The sequence below is a fragment of the Oncorhynchus tshawytscha genome, unplaced genomic scaffold (assembly GCF_018296145.1).
Source record: "Oncorhynchus tshawytscha isolate Ot180627B unplaced genomic scaffold, Otsh_v2.0 Un_contig_1654_pilon_pilon, whole genome shotgun sequence".
In the NCBI taxonomy this organism is placed as follows: Eukaryota; Metazoa; Chordata; class Actinopteri; order Salmoniformes; family Salmonidae; genus Oncorhynchus; species Oncorhynchus tshawytscha.
This window is the reverse complement of record NW_024607512.1, coordinates 8,556-21,883: the sequence shown is the minus strand read 5'-3', so window position 1 is coordinate 21,883 and position 13,328 is coordinate 8,556. Positions and strand designations below refer to the sequence as shown.

General features: G+C 46.4%; 1 long non-coding RNA gene across 1 annotated transcript; it reads left to right on the top strand.

Annotated features, from left to right (window-relative positions):
* Positions 1-9,459: 9,459 nt before the first annotated feature.
* Positions 9,460-11,004, top strand: LOC121842596. The gene is made up of 3 exons (XR_006081174.1): positions 9,460-10,428; positions 10,467-10,691; positions 10,730-11,004. It is a non-coding gene; the product is annotated as an uncharacterized LOC121842596 (long non-coding RNA).
* Positions 11,005-13,328: the final 2,324 nt, after the last annotated feature.

The following is a 13,328-nucleotide window of genomic DNA, read 5'->3' as shown; positions in this document are numbered from 1 at the left end:
AAATAGTATCCTGCCAACCACTATATGAAGAAGTTTAAGGAAAACATCAACTCAAATTGCTCCTTTTGTAATGACCACCCAGAAACATTGTTGCATCTTTTTGGGCATTGTATTCATGTAAGAAAACTGTGGCGAGACATCAGTAGGTTTATAATTGAACACATTTATGAAGATTTTACACTATTGTGGAGAGATGTACTGTTTGGATTCTTTACATATGATAGAAATAAGCTGAAACATTTCTATGTAATTAATTTCAATATTCTTTTGGCCAAATTTCATATACACAAATGTAAATGTACAAACAGAAAACCACATTTTCGTAACCTACAAAAAGAAATTGAACTGTATTTTAAGACGGTTAAGTGCTCTACTAACAAAAAAGATCTTAGAATTGTAAGTATATGTATGTTCCTTAAGGTCCTTGTGTAATTGTAATGTGATATTGTACCCCCTAGCCCCGCCCCTAGCCCCACCCCCAGCCCCGCCCCTAGCTCGATTGTCCATTGTTTGTAATCTATGTATGCTTGTGTTCCCTCATGTGCTTTATGTATTGATTTGTTGTTAATAAAAATAAAATAAATCAATTACAACAAAAATATCCGTTCAGTACACATTCAAAAGAATTAGAAAGATTTCTGAAACAAGACCACTACTGAAACACAGTAAAATACCTTGTTCTCTTTCCAGCTAGGTGCTAAGGTTGATGTTGTTGGTTGGATGCTTAAACAACCTTAAAACAAAAAAGTTATTTTTCTTTTTCCTCTCGCTCCCGTTTCCCATATGCCCTTTGCTGGTAAAAACAGGGGAGGCAAAAAAACTCTAAATAAATAAAAGTCACACTAAACTGTCAAATATACAGTGAGGATGGAAAGCTTGTCAAATAAAAGTCCAAATATAGAGCACAGTGTGATTCAAGGGGTTGGTTTACAAGTAGTGCAGAGTAAGGTAGGAGAATGTAGGTGTATGTTTGATATTTCTCCTATATCAATGTCAAGTTAATGTAAACCGTGATCGGCCACACACTCCAGCACAGTAGGGGGCGACATGCACCTCAAAGCGACAATCAGCAGTAGAAACAATAACACAGTGTCCTCCCCATGATGTGAGGCTGGAGTAATGTAATCACTATCAGATTCATAGGCATAGCGGGTATTAATATTGTCTTGTGTATTTCACCTAAATCCTTTCATTAGTTTTAGTTATTTTTCCATATCCATAGTGTGAGTATCGACTGCTCTGTAATGTATTGCTCTAGCCTGGCTGCAGTACCTTCAAGTCAGCAGCGGGAGTTTCCAGGTATGTGTTCCCCGGTGGGGGAAATGTACATATGGTATAAACGTTTAGAACAAGTACAACTTCATGTACTTTTGATAGTGTATTCAAACATCGTGTTGCTAGCGAGCCTTTTTTGATGGAAATATTATTCAGCTGAAAGAGTTTATCTACCGAGTGGTGCAATGTTAGGCTATCTAGCTACAGTACATACTAGCAGGCTGTCTGTAACGTAGCTGCCCTCCTGCAGGCGCTTTGCTCACCACTTCCCTTCACGTTAGGTGTGTGTTTTGTGCCACATCGAGAAGTTCACCATTCATTTTATTCACCGCGGCATTTTCTGAGCTTAACTGACCAAGACGCACCTCCAAATGCCCAAAACTAGTGGCAGTTTCTTTCAACCAGTGGCATATTGGCTTTTTAGGTGAGCGTTGATACCGCTTTGTGATAAGTAATGTCCACTCCCAGCGCTCCTCTCCAGAGTATTGTTGGAGACGTAACGCAGCCGCGCTCCTCCAGAGTATTGTTGGAGACGTAACGCAGCCGCGCTCCTCCAGAGTATTGTTGGAGACGTAACGCAGCCGCGCTCCTCCAGAGTATTGTTGGAGACGTAACGCAGCCGCGCTCCTCCAGAGTATTGTTGGAGACGTAACGCAGCCGCGCTCCTCTCCAGAGTATTGTTGGAGAAGTAACGCTAAATAGGCTCAAGATAGCTCCTGATAAAGTTGGGTAGCTGACATTCAGAGCATAAATAGACACGTTGATTAGTCCCTGTTTTACAAATGGTGGCCTACCACATGGATTGGCATTCATAAAATGGCATTGAGGCCGACATGGTAGGCTACACCCCAGGAAGCACGAGGTCTTTTTTTGGTCCTGTCCAGACCTCTATTTTTGTTGCTGGTGTTTTACAGGCGGTAGGCTTACAACAGATATGCATTTATAAAATTACATGTCAGGCAACACTGTAGGCTACACCTCAGTAAGCATGGACATACTCCAATGTCTTTTGGATGTCTTTTTCTGGTGTAGTCTGAACCTGCCTTAAGTTCCACATCCACAGACATTGGTTTTTGCTCCAGTCTGGACAAAAATCTGAACCAATCATAGATGTCTGTTTGGTTCAGATTTGGCGCGGTCTGGATAATCCCTGATTTGGCACAAACAAATGTTGAAAATATGTAATTTATAGACTTACATTCAGAACTGAAATGAACCTGATTTCAACATCCGGAAAAGACTCCTTTTCAATGTCCTGTAAATGATGTCTTCACCTTTTATTCAGAGCCTAAACTTCAACATCTGGAAAATATGTATTTTCTGTCATGTCAATGTCATTTGGTTCCTGGGACTATTCTAGTTTTGCAGTGAGCACATTTTGTTGCCAGTTTAGTCCCTCCTAGGTCGCCAGAACGGCATAGACCGGCCCTGATTGGATTGCGTGTATTTCACCCACTACAGGTTATGGACACTGAACAACAATATACAGTGGGGCAAAAAAGTATTTAGTCAGCCACCAATTGTGCAAGTTCTCCCACTTAAAAAGATGAGAGGCCTGTAATTTTCATCATGTATACAGGGGGTACCGGTACAGAGTCAATATGGAGGCTATATACAGGGGGTACCGGTACAGAGTCAATATGGAGGCTATATACAGGGTGTTACGGTACAGAGTCAATATGGAGGCTATATACAGGGTGTTACGGTACAGAGTCAATATGGAGGCTATATACAGGGGGTACCGGTACAGAGTCAATATGGAGGCTATATACAGGGGTACCGGTACAGAGTCAATATGGAGGCTATATACAGGGGGTACCGGTACAGAGTCAATATGGAGGCTATATACAGGGGGTACCGGTACAGAGTCAATATGGAGGCTATATACAGGGGTACCGGCACAGAGTCAATGTGGAGGCTATATATAGGGGTACCAGTACAGAGTCAATGTGGAGGCTATATACAGGGGGTACCGGTACAGAGTCAATGTAGAGGCTATATACAGGGGGTACCGGCACAGAGTCAATGTGGAGGCTATATACAGGGGGTACCGGCACAGAGTCAATGTGGAGGCTATATACAGGGGGTACCGGCACAGAGTCAATGTGGAGGCTATATACAGGGGGTACCGGTACAGAGTCAATGTAGAGGCTATATACAGGGGGTACCGGTACAGAGTCAATGTGGAGGCTATATACAGGGTGTTACGGTACAGAGTCAATGTGGAGGCTATATACAGGGTGTTACGGTACAGAGTCAATCCTAGAGTATGAGCGGTGAACTGGAGGGAAAACAGAGTACTGTTTAGAAGTGGGATTGCTCCTCCTCCATGGATCAGACAAATTATAGGATTCTAGAAATGACTTGATGACTGCGTCTGATTTTGAAATGACATGGTTGGGCTTCGGTCTAGATCTGTCTAGACTTGGATGGAACACGCAATTGAAATCTCCGCCCAGTTTCAAATGATGAATTAAGGTCGGGAAGTGTTGCATTGAGGTCAGAGAAAATTGGAGGGAAAAAGCGTCATCCCAATTAGGACCATAGGGGTTAGCCAGAACCAAGCCAGAACCACCGTAGGGGTTAGCCAGAACCACCGTAGGGGTTAGTCAGAACCAAGCCAGAACCACCATAGGGGTTAGCCAGAACCAAGCCAGAACCACCGTAGGGGTTAGCCAGAACCACCGTAGGGGTTAGCCAGAACCACCACCGTAGGGATTAGCCAGAACCACTGTAGAGGTTAGCCAGAACCACCGTAGGGGTTAGTCAGAACCACCGTAGGGGTTAGCCAGAACCACCGTAGGGGTTAGCCAGAACCACCGTAGGGATTAGCCAGAACCAAGCCAGAACCACCGTAGGGGTTAGCCAGAACCACCGTAGGGGTTAGCCAGAACCAAGCCAGAACCACCGTAGGGGTTAGCCAGAACCACCGTAGGGGTTAGCCAGAACCACCGTAGGGGTTAGCCAGAACCACCGTAGGGGTTAGCCAGAACCACCGTAGGGGTTAGCCAGAACCAAGCCAGAACCACCGTAGGGGTTAGCCAGAACCACCGTAGGGGTTAGCCAGAACCACCGTAGGGGTTAGTATAGTTAGTATTATGGTATTATTCAGATACATATTGGGATGCCTTGAATGTACACTGTCTGTGTTTTGATTCTGAGGAGGGAGGTGTGCACTGTCCAGCATTGAGAAGCTCACGTTCAATGTATTTATTTCATGGATATGATAAAAACATCTACCACTCTAACCCTAACACAACCCTAACACAACCCTAACACAACCCTAACACAACCCTCACACAACCCTCACACAACCCTCACTCAACCCTCACACAACCCCTAACTCGGTACAGATCAGAGATGCCTTCTAACGTGGAGATCAAGGCGAGGGTGAGCAATGCGACACGATTGGCGGAGAGAGCCAGCCAGCTAAGCCAATCAGAGGGAACAGTAATCCACCAGCAGGACACGTTCTTCAACTGCAGCACCGGACGGCTTAAACTACGTAACCTGATGGTACTCACACACACATACACACCACACCACAACACACCACACACACATCCCCCCCACTCAACACACACACACACACACACACACGAACACACTCCCCCCACACACACACACACACACACACACACACACGTAAACACCCCCCACACACCCCCCACACACACATAAACACCCCCCACACACACACACACACACACACGTAAACACACCCCCCACACACACACACACACACGTAAACACCCCCACACACCCCCCCCACACACACATAAACACCCCCACACACACACACACACACACATAAACACCCCCCACACACACACACACACACGTAAACACCCCCACACACCCCCACACACACATAAACACCCCCCACACACACACACACACACATAAACACCCCCCCACACACACACACACACGTAAACACCCCCCACACCCCCCACACATAAACACCCCCCACACACACACACACACACACGTAAACACCCCCACACACCCCCCCACACACACGTAAACACCCCCCCACACACACACACACACACATAAACACCCCCACACACACACACACACACATAAACACCCCCCACACACACACACACATAAACACCCCCCACACACACACACACACACATAAACACCCCCACACACACACACACACATAAACACCCCCACACACACACACACACACACATAAACACCCCCCACACACACACACACACGTAAACACACCCCCACACACACACATAAACACCCCCCAACACACACACCCCCCCACACACACACACACACATAAACACCCCCACACACACACACACATAAACACCCCCCAAACACATAAACACCCCCAACACACACACATGCTTTGGACTGAAGTTGTATTTGTCCAGCAGGATGGGAGTGGTCAGCTGATCTTCTATGAGAGACCAGATTGTGACGGGCCCAAGGTGTCCAACTACTCTCTCTCTACTACACAGGACCCAGAGGGGCTCAGAGTGAGTAGCTACTACAACACTCCTGTACCTACTCCAACACTACTGTACCTACTACAACACTACTGTACCTACTACGCAGTGAGTACCTACTCTAACACTACTGTACCTACTACAACACTACTGTCCCTACTACACAGTGAGTACCTACTCCAACACTACTGTACCTACTACGCAGTGAGTACCTACTCTAACACTACTGTACCTACTACAACACTACTGTCCCTACTACGCAGTGAGTACCTACTCCAACACTACTGTACCTACTCCAACACTACTGTACCTACTCCAACACTACTGTACCTACTACAACACTACTGTACCTACTACACAGTGAGTACCTACTCCAACACTACTGTACCTACTACAACACTACTGTCCCTACTACACAGTGAGTACCTACTCCAACACTACTGTACCTACTCCAACACTACTGTACCTACTCCAACACTACTGTGCCTACTCCAACACTACTGTACCTACTACACAGTGAGTAGCTACTCCAACACTACTGTACCTACTCCAACACTACTGTGCCTACTCCAACACTACTGTACCTACTCCAACACTACTGTACCTACTCCAACACTACTGTACCTACTCCAACACTACTGTGCCTACTACACAGTGAGTAGCTACTCCAACACTACTGTGCCTACTCCAACACTACTGTGCCTACTACACAGTGAGTAGCTACTCCAACACTACTGTACCTACTCCAACACTACTGTACCTACTCCAACACTACTGTGCCTACTCCAACACTACTGTGCCTACTCCAACACTACTCCAACACTACTGTGCCTACTCCAACACTACTGTGCCTACTCCAACACTACTGTGCCTACTCCAACACTACTGTGCCTACTCCAACACTACTGTACCTACTCCAACACTACTGTACCTACTACAACACTACTGTCCCTACTACACAGTGAGTAGCTACTACAACACTACTGTAGCTACTACAATACTCCTGTACCTACTCCAACACTACTGTACCTACTACAACACTACTGTACCTACTACAATACTCCTGTACCTACTCCAACACTACTGTCCCTACTACACAGTGAGTAGCTACTACAACACTACTGTACCTACTACAATACTCCTGTACCTACTCCAACACTACTGTACCTACTCCAACACTACTGTGCCTACTCCAACACTACTGTACCTACTACAACACTACTGTCCCTACTACACAGTGAGTAGCTACTACAACACTACTGTAGCTACTACAATACTCCTGTACCTACTCCAACACTACTGTAGCTACTACAATACTCCTGTACCTACTCCAACACTACTGTACCTACTACAATACTCCTGTACCTACTCCAACACTACTGTACCTACTCCAACACTACTGTGCCTACTCCAACACTACTGTACCTACTACAACACTACTGTCCCTACTACACAGTGAGTAGCTACTACAACACTACTGTAGCTACTACAACACTACTGTACCTACTACACAGTGAGTGGCTACTACAACACTACTGTAGCTACTACAATACTCCTGTGCCTACTACAACACTACTGTAGCTACTACAATACTCCTGTACCTACTCCAACACTACTGTAGCTACTACAATACTCCTGTACCTACTCCAACACTACTGTACCTACTACAATACTACTGTGCCTACTCCAACACTACTGTGCCTACTCCAACACTACTGTGCCTACTCCAACACTACTGTACCTACTACAACACTACTGTCCCTACTACACAGTGAGTAGCTACTACAACACTACTGTACCTACTACAATACTCCTGTACCTACTCCAACACTACTGTACCTACTCCAACACTACTGTGCCTACTCCAACACTACTGTGCCTACTCCAACACTACTGTGCCTACTCCAACACTACTGTGCCTACTCCAACACTACTGTGCCTACTCCAACACTACTGTGCCTACTCCAACACTACTGTGCCTACTCCAACACTACTGTCCCTACTACACAGTGAGTAGCTACTACAACTCTACTGTACCTACTACAACACTACTGTCCCTACTACACAGTGAGTAGCTACTACAACTCTACTGTACCTACTACAACACTACTGTCCCTACTACACAGTGAGTAGCTACTACAACACTACTGTACCTACTACAACACTACTGTACCTACTACAACACTACTGTACCTACTACACAGTGAGTAGCTACTACAACTCTACTGTACCTACTACAACACTACTGTCCCTACTACACAGTGAGTAGCTACTACAACACTACTGTACCTACTACAACACTACTGTGCCCTACTACACAGTGAGTAGCTACTACAACTCTACTGTACCTACTACACAGTGAGTAGCTACTACAACTCTACTGTCCCTACTACACAGTGAGTAGCTACTACAACTCTACTGTACCTACTACACAGTGAGTAGCTACTACAACTCTACTGTCCCTACTACACAGTGAGTAGCTACTACAACTCTACTGTCCCTACTACACAGTGAGTAGCTACTACAACTCTACTGTACCTACTACACAGTGAGTAGCTACTACAACTCTACTGTACCTACTACACAGTGAGTAGCTACTACAACTCTACTGTCCCTACTACACAGTGAGTAGCTACTACAACTCTACTGTACCTACTACACAGTGAGTAGCTACTACAACTCTACTGTACCTACTACACAGTGAGTGCTACTACAACTCTACTGTACCTACTACACAGTGAGTAGCTACTACAACTCTACTGTCCCTACTACACAGTGAGTAGCTACTACAACACTACTGTACCTACTACAACACTACTGTACCTACTACAACACTACTGTACCTACTACACAGTGAGTAGCTACTACAACTCTACTGTACCTACTACAACACTACTGTACCTACTACACAGTGAGTAGCTACTACAACTCTACTGTACCTACTACAACACTACTGTCCCTACTACACAGTGAGTAGCTACTACAACACTACTGTACCTACTACAACACTACTGTACCTACTACAACACTACTGTACCTACTCCAACACTACTGTACCTACTACAACACTACTGTACCTACTACAACACTACTGTACCTACTACACAGTGAGTAGCTACTACAACACTACCTACTACAACACTACTGTACCTACTACAATACTCCTGTACCTACTCCAACACTACTGTACCTACTCCAACACTACTGTACCTACTCCAACACTACTGTACCTACTACAACACTACTGTCCCTACCACACCACTACTCTCTCTACCACACCACTACTCTCTCTACCACACAAGACCCTGAGGGAATAATTAGTGACTATTTTAGAGTGGGCTCGAGGTGAGGTGGTGTATATTAATGTGTGTGTGTGTGTGTGTGTGTGTGTGTGTGTAGACTGTGCTGGCTGATTCTCTAGGGGTTAAGGGTGAGGTGAGGAAGGAGAGGAGGCTGTTCCTGGTTGGTCAGACGAGGGTTCACTTGGACTCAGTGGAGGGCCTGGGACACTACATGGAGCTAGAGGTAGGTTCACCTGGCTGGGACACTAGACACTACATCGATCTAGAGGTAGGTTCACCTGGCTGGGACACTAGACACTACATAGATCTAGAGTAGGTTCACCTGGCTGGGACACTAGACACTACATAGATCTAGAGGTAGGTTCACCTGGCTGGGACACTAGACACTACATAGATCTTGAGTAGGTTCACCTGGCTGGGACACTAGACACTACATATATCTAGAGGTAGGTTCACCTGGCTGGGACACGACATAGATCTAGAGGTAGGTTCACCTGACTGGGACACTAGACACTACATAGATCTTGAGGTAGGTTCACCTGGCTGGGACACTAGACACTACATAGATCTTGAGGTAGGTTCACCTGGCTGGGACACTAGACACTACATCGATCTAGAGGTAGGTTCACCTGGCTGGGACACTAGACACTACATAGATCTAGAGGTAGGTTCACCTGGCTGGGACACTAGACACTACATAGATCTAGAGGTAGGTTCACCTGGCTGGGACACTAGACACTACATAGATATAGAGGTAGGTTCACCTGGCTGGGACACTACATAGATATAGAGGTAGGTTCACCTGGCTGGGACACTAGACACTACATAGATCTTGAGGTAGGTTCACCTGGCTGGGACACTAGACACTACATAGATCTAGAGGTAGGTTCAACTGGCTGGGACACTAGACACTACATCGATCTAGAGGTAGGTTCACCTGGCTGGGACACTAGACACTACATAGATCTTGAGGTAGGTTCACCTGGCTGGGACACTAGACACTACATAGATCTTGAGGTAGGTTCACCTGGCTGGGACACTAGACACTACATCGATCTAGAGGTAGGTTCACCTGGCTGGGACACTAGACACTACATAGATCTAGAGGTAGGTTCACCTGGCTGGGACACTAGACACTACATAGATCTAGAGGTAGGTTCACCTGGCTGGGACACTAGACACTACATAGATCTAGAGGTAGGTTCACCTGGCTGGGACACTAGACACTACATAGATCTAGAGGTAGGTTCACCTGGCTGGGACACTAGACACTACATAGATCTAGAGGTAGGTTCACCTGGCTGGGACACTAGACACTACATCGATCTTGAGGTAGGTTCACCTGGCTGGGACACTAGACACTACATAGATCTAGAGTAGGTTCACCTGGCTGGGACACTACATAGATATAGAGGTAGGTTCACCTGGCTGGGACACTAGACACTACATAGATCTAGAGGTAGGTTCACCTGGCTGGGACACTAGACACTACATAGATCTAGAGGTAGGTTCACCTGGCTGGGACACTAGACACTACATATATCTAGAGGTAGGTTCACCTGGCTGGGACACTAGACACTACATATATCTTGAGGTAGGTTCACCTGGCTGGGACACTAGACACTACATAGATCTAGAGGTAGGTTCACCTGGCTGGGACACTACATAGATATAGAGGTAGGTTCACCTGGCTGGGACACTAGACACTACATAGATCTAGAGGTAGGTTCACCTGGCTGGGACACTAGACACTACATAGATATAGAGGTAGGTTCACCTGGCTGGGACACTAGACACTACATAGATCTAGAGGTAGGTTCACCTGGCTGGGACACTAGACACTACATAGATATAGAGGTAGGTTCACCTGGCTGGGACACTAGACACTACATAGATCTAGAGGTAGGTTCACCTGGCTGGGACACTAGACACTACATAGATATAGAGGTAGGTTCACCTGGCTGGGACACTAGACACTACACTACATAGATCTAGAGGTAGGTTCACCTGGCTGGGACACTAGACACTACATATATCTAGAGGTAGGTTCACCTGGCTGGGACACTAGACACTACATAGATCTAGAGGTAGGTTCACCTGGCTGGGACACTAGACACTACATAGATCTAGAGGTAGGTTCACCTGGCTGGGACACTAGACACTACATATATCTAGAGGTAGGTTCACCTGGCTGGGACACTAGACACTACATATATCTAGAGGTAGGTTCACCTGGCTGGGACACTAGACACTACATAGATCTTGAGGTAGGTTCACCTGGCTGGGACACTAGACACTACATAGATCTAGAGGTAGGTTCACCTGGCTGGGACACTAGACACTACATAGATCTTGAGGTAGGTTCACCTGGCTGGGACACTAGACACTACATAGATCTTGAGGTAGGTTCACCTGGCTGGGACACTAGACACTACATATATCTAGAGGTAGGTTCACCTGGCTGGGACACTAGACACTACATAGATCTAGAGGTAGGTTCACCTGGCTGGGACACTAGACACTACATAGATCTAGAGGTAGGTTCACCTGGCTGGGACACTAGACACTACATAGATCTAGAGGTAGGTTCACCTGGCTGGGACACTAGACACTACATAGATCTAGAGGTAGGTTCACCTGGCTGGGACACTAGACACTACATAGATCTAGAGGTAGGTTCACCTGGCTGGGACACTAGACACTACATATATCTTGAGGTTGGGGGGTGTGTGTGTTTCTAGATCTGGTTTAAAAAGCTGTTTTTATGAAACTGTGTGTGTGTGTGTGTGTGTGTGTGTGTGTGTGTGTGTGTGTGTGTGTGTGTGTGTGTGTGTGTGTGTGTGTGTGTGTGTGTGTGTGTGTAGGTGGTGTTGAGGGAGGACCAGAGGCCTGAGGAGGGGGAGGCGATTGCTCGCAGCCTGATGAAGGAGCTCGGTGTCGGGGATGACAGCCTGGTGACTGGGGCCTACGTGGACCTCTTGCTGGAAGGCCAGGGATAGCAACACACAGTATATGAACCCTCCCATGCAGGACTAAAACATTCCCATCATGTGAAAGCAACTGGAAAACGCTTTTGGTAATAAAAAATAAAATGGCAAATGTTTGTGTGATGTTTAATATGGTCTAAGGGCCTGGGCCTGAGTTTCTGCTAAGATAACTTAGGGAGCTGGGTTGACTAAGATAACGTAGGGAGCTGGGTTTACTAAGATGACTTAGGGAGCTGGGTTGACTAAGATGACTTAGGGAGCTGGGTTGACTAAGATGACGTAGGGAGCTGGGTTTCTGCTAGATAACATAGGGAAATGGGTTTCTGCTAGATAACATAGGGAGCTGGGTTTACTAAGATAACATAGGGAGCTGGGTTTACTAAGATAACATAGGGAGCTGGGTTTACTAAGATAACATAGGGAGCTGGGTTTACTAAGATAACGTAGGGAGCTGGGTTTACTAAGATAACTTAGGGAGCTGGGTTGACTAAGATAACATAGGGAGCTGGGTTTACTAAGATAACTTAGGGAGCTGGGTTTCTGCTAGATAACTTAGGGAATTGTTTTAACCAAGGGTCATTTAGCTATTTGATTAGAAAGTATTGTACCTTTGTAGGTTTAAAAATTAATTTGATGAAACACTGAATTTGGCCTTACTGCTATTAACAATGGAAAACCATTGAATCACAGATTCATGGGAAAACATGAATACAGGAAGTATCTTTGAAGTGTCTGAGAGATACAATAACTTTACTACAACACTACTACCCTCTACCTCCTCTCCTTCCTCTAACTGCCTCCTCTCCTTCCTCTCTGCCTCCTCTCCTTCCTCTCTGCCTCCTCTCCTTCCTCTCTCAGCCTCCTCTCCTTCCTCCCTCTGCCTCCTCTCCTTCCTCCCTCTGCCTCCTCTCCTTCCTTTCTCTGCCTCCTCTCTCTGCCTCTCTCTGCCACCTCTCTCTGCCTCCTCTCCTTCCTTCTCTGCCTCCTCCTTCCTACTAAGATGACTGCCTCTTCTCCTTCCTCCCTCTGCCTCCTCTCCTTCATCTCTCTGCCTCCTCTCCTTCATCTATCTACATCCTCTCCTTCCTCTCTGCCCCCTTCCTTCCTCTCTGCCCCCTCTCCTTCCTCTCTGCCTCCTCTCCTTCATCTCTGCCTCCTCTCCTTCATCTCTGCCTCCTCTCCTTCCTCTCTGCCTCCTCTTCTTCCTCTCTCTGCCTCTTCTCCTTTGTCTCTCTGCCTTCTCTCCTTCCTCTCTCTGCCTCCTCTCTTTCATCTCTCTGCCTCCTCCT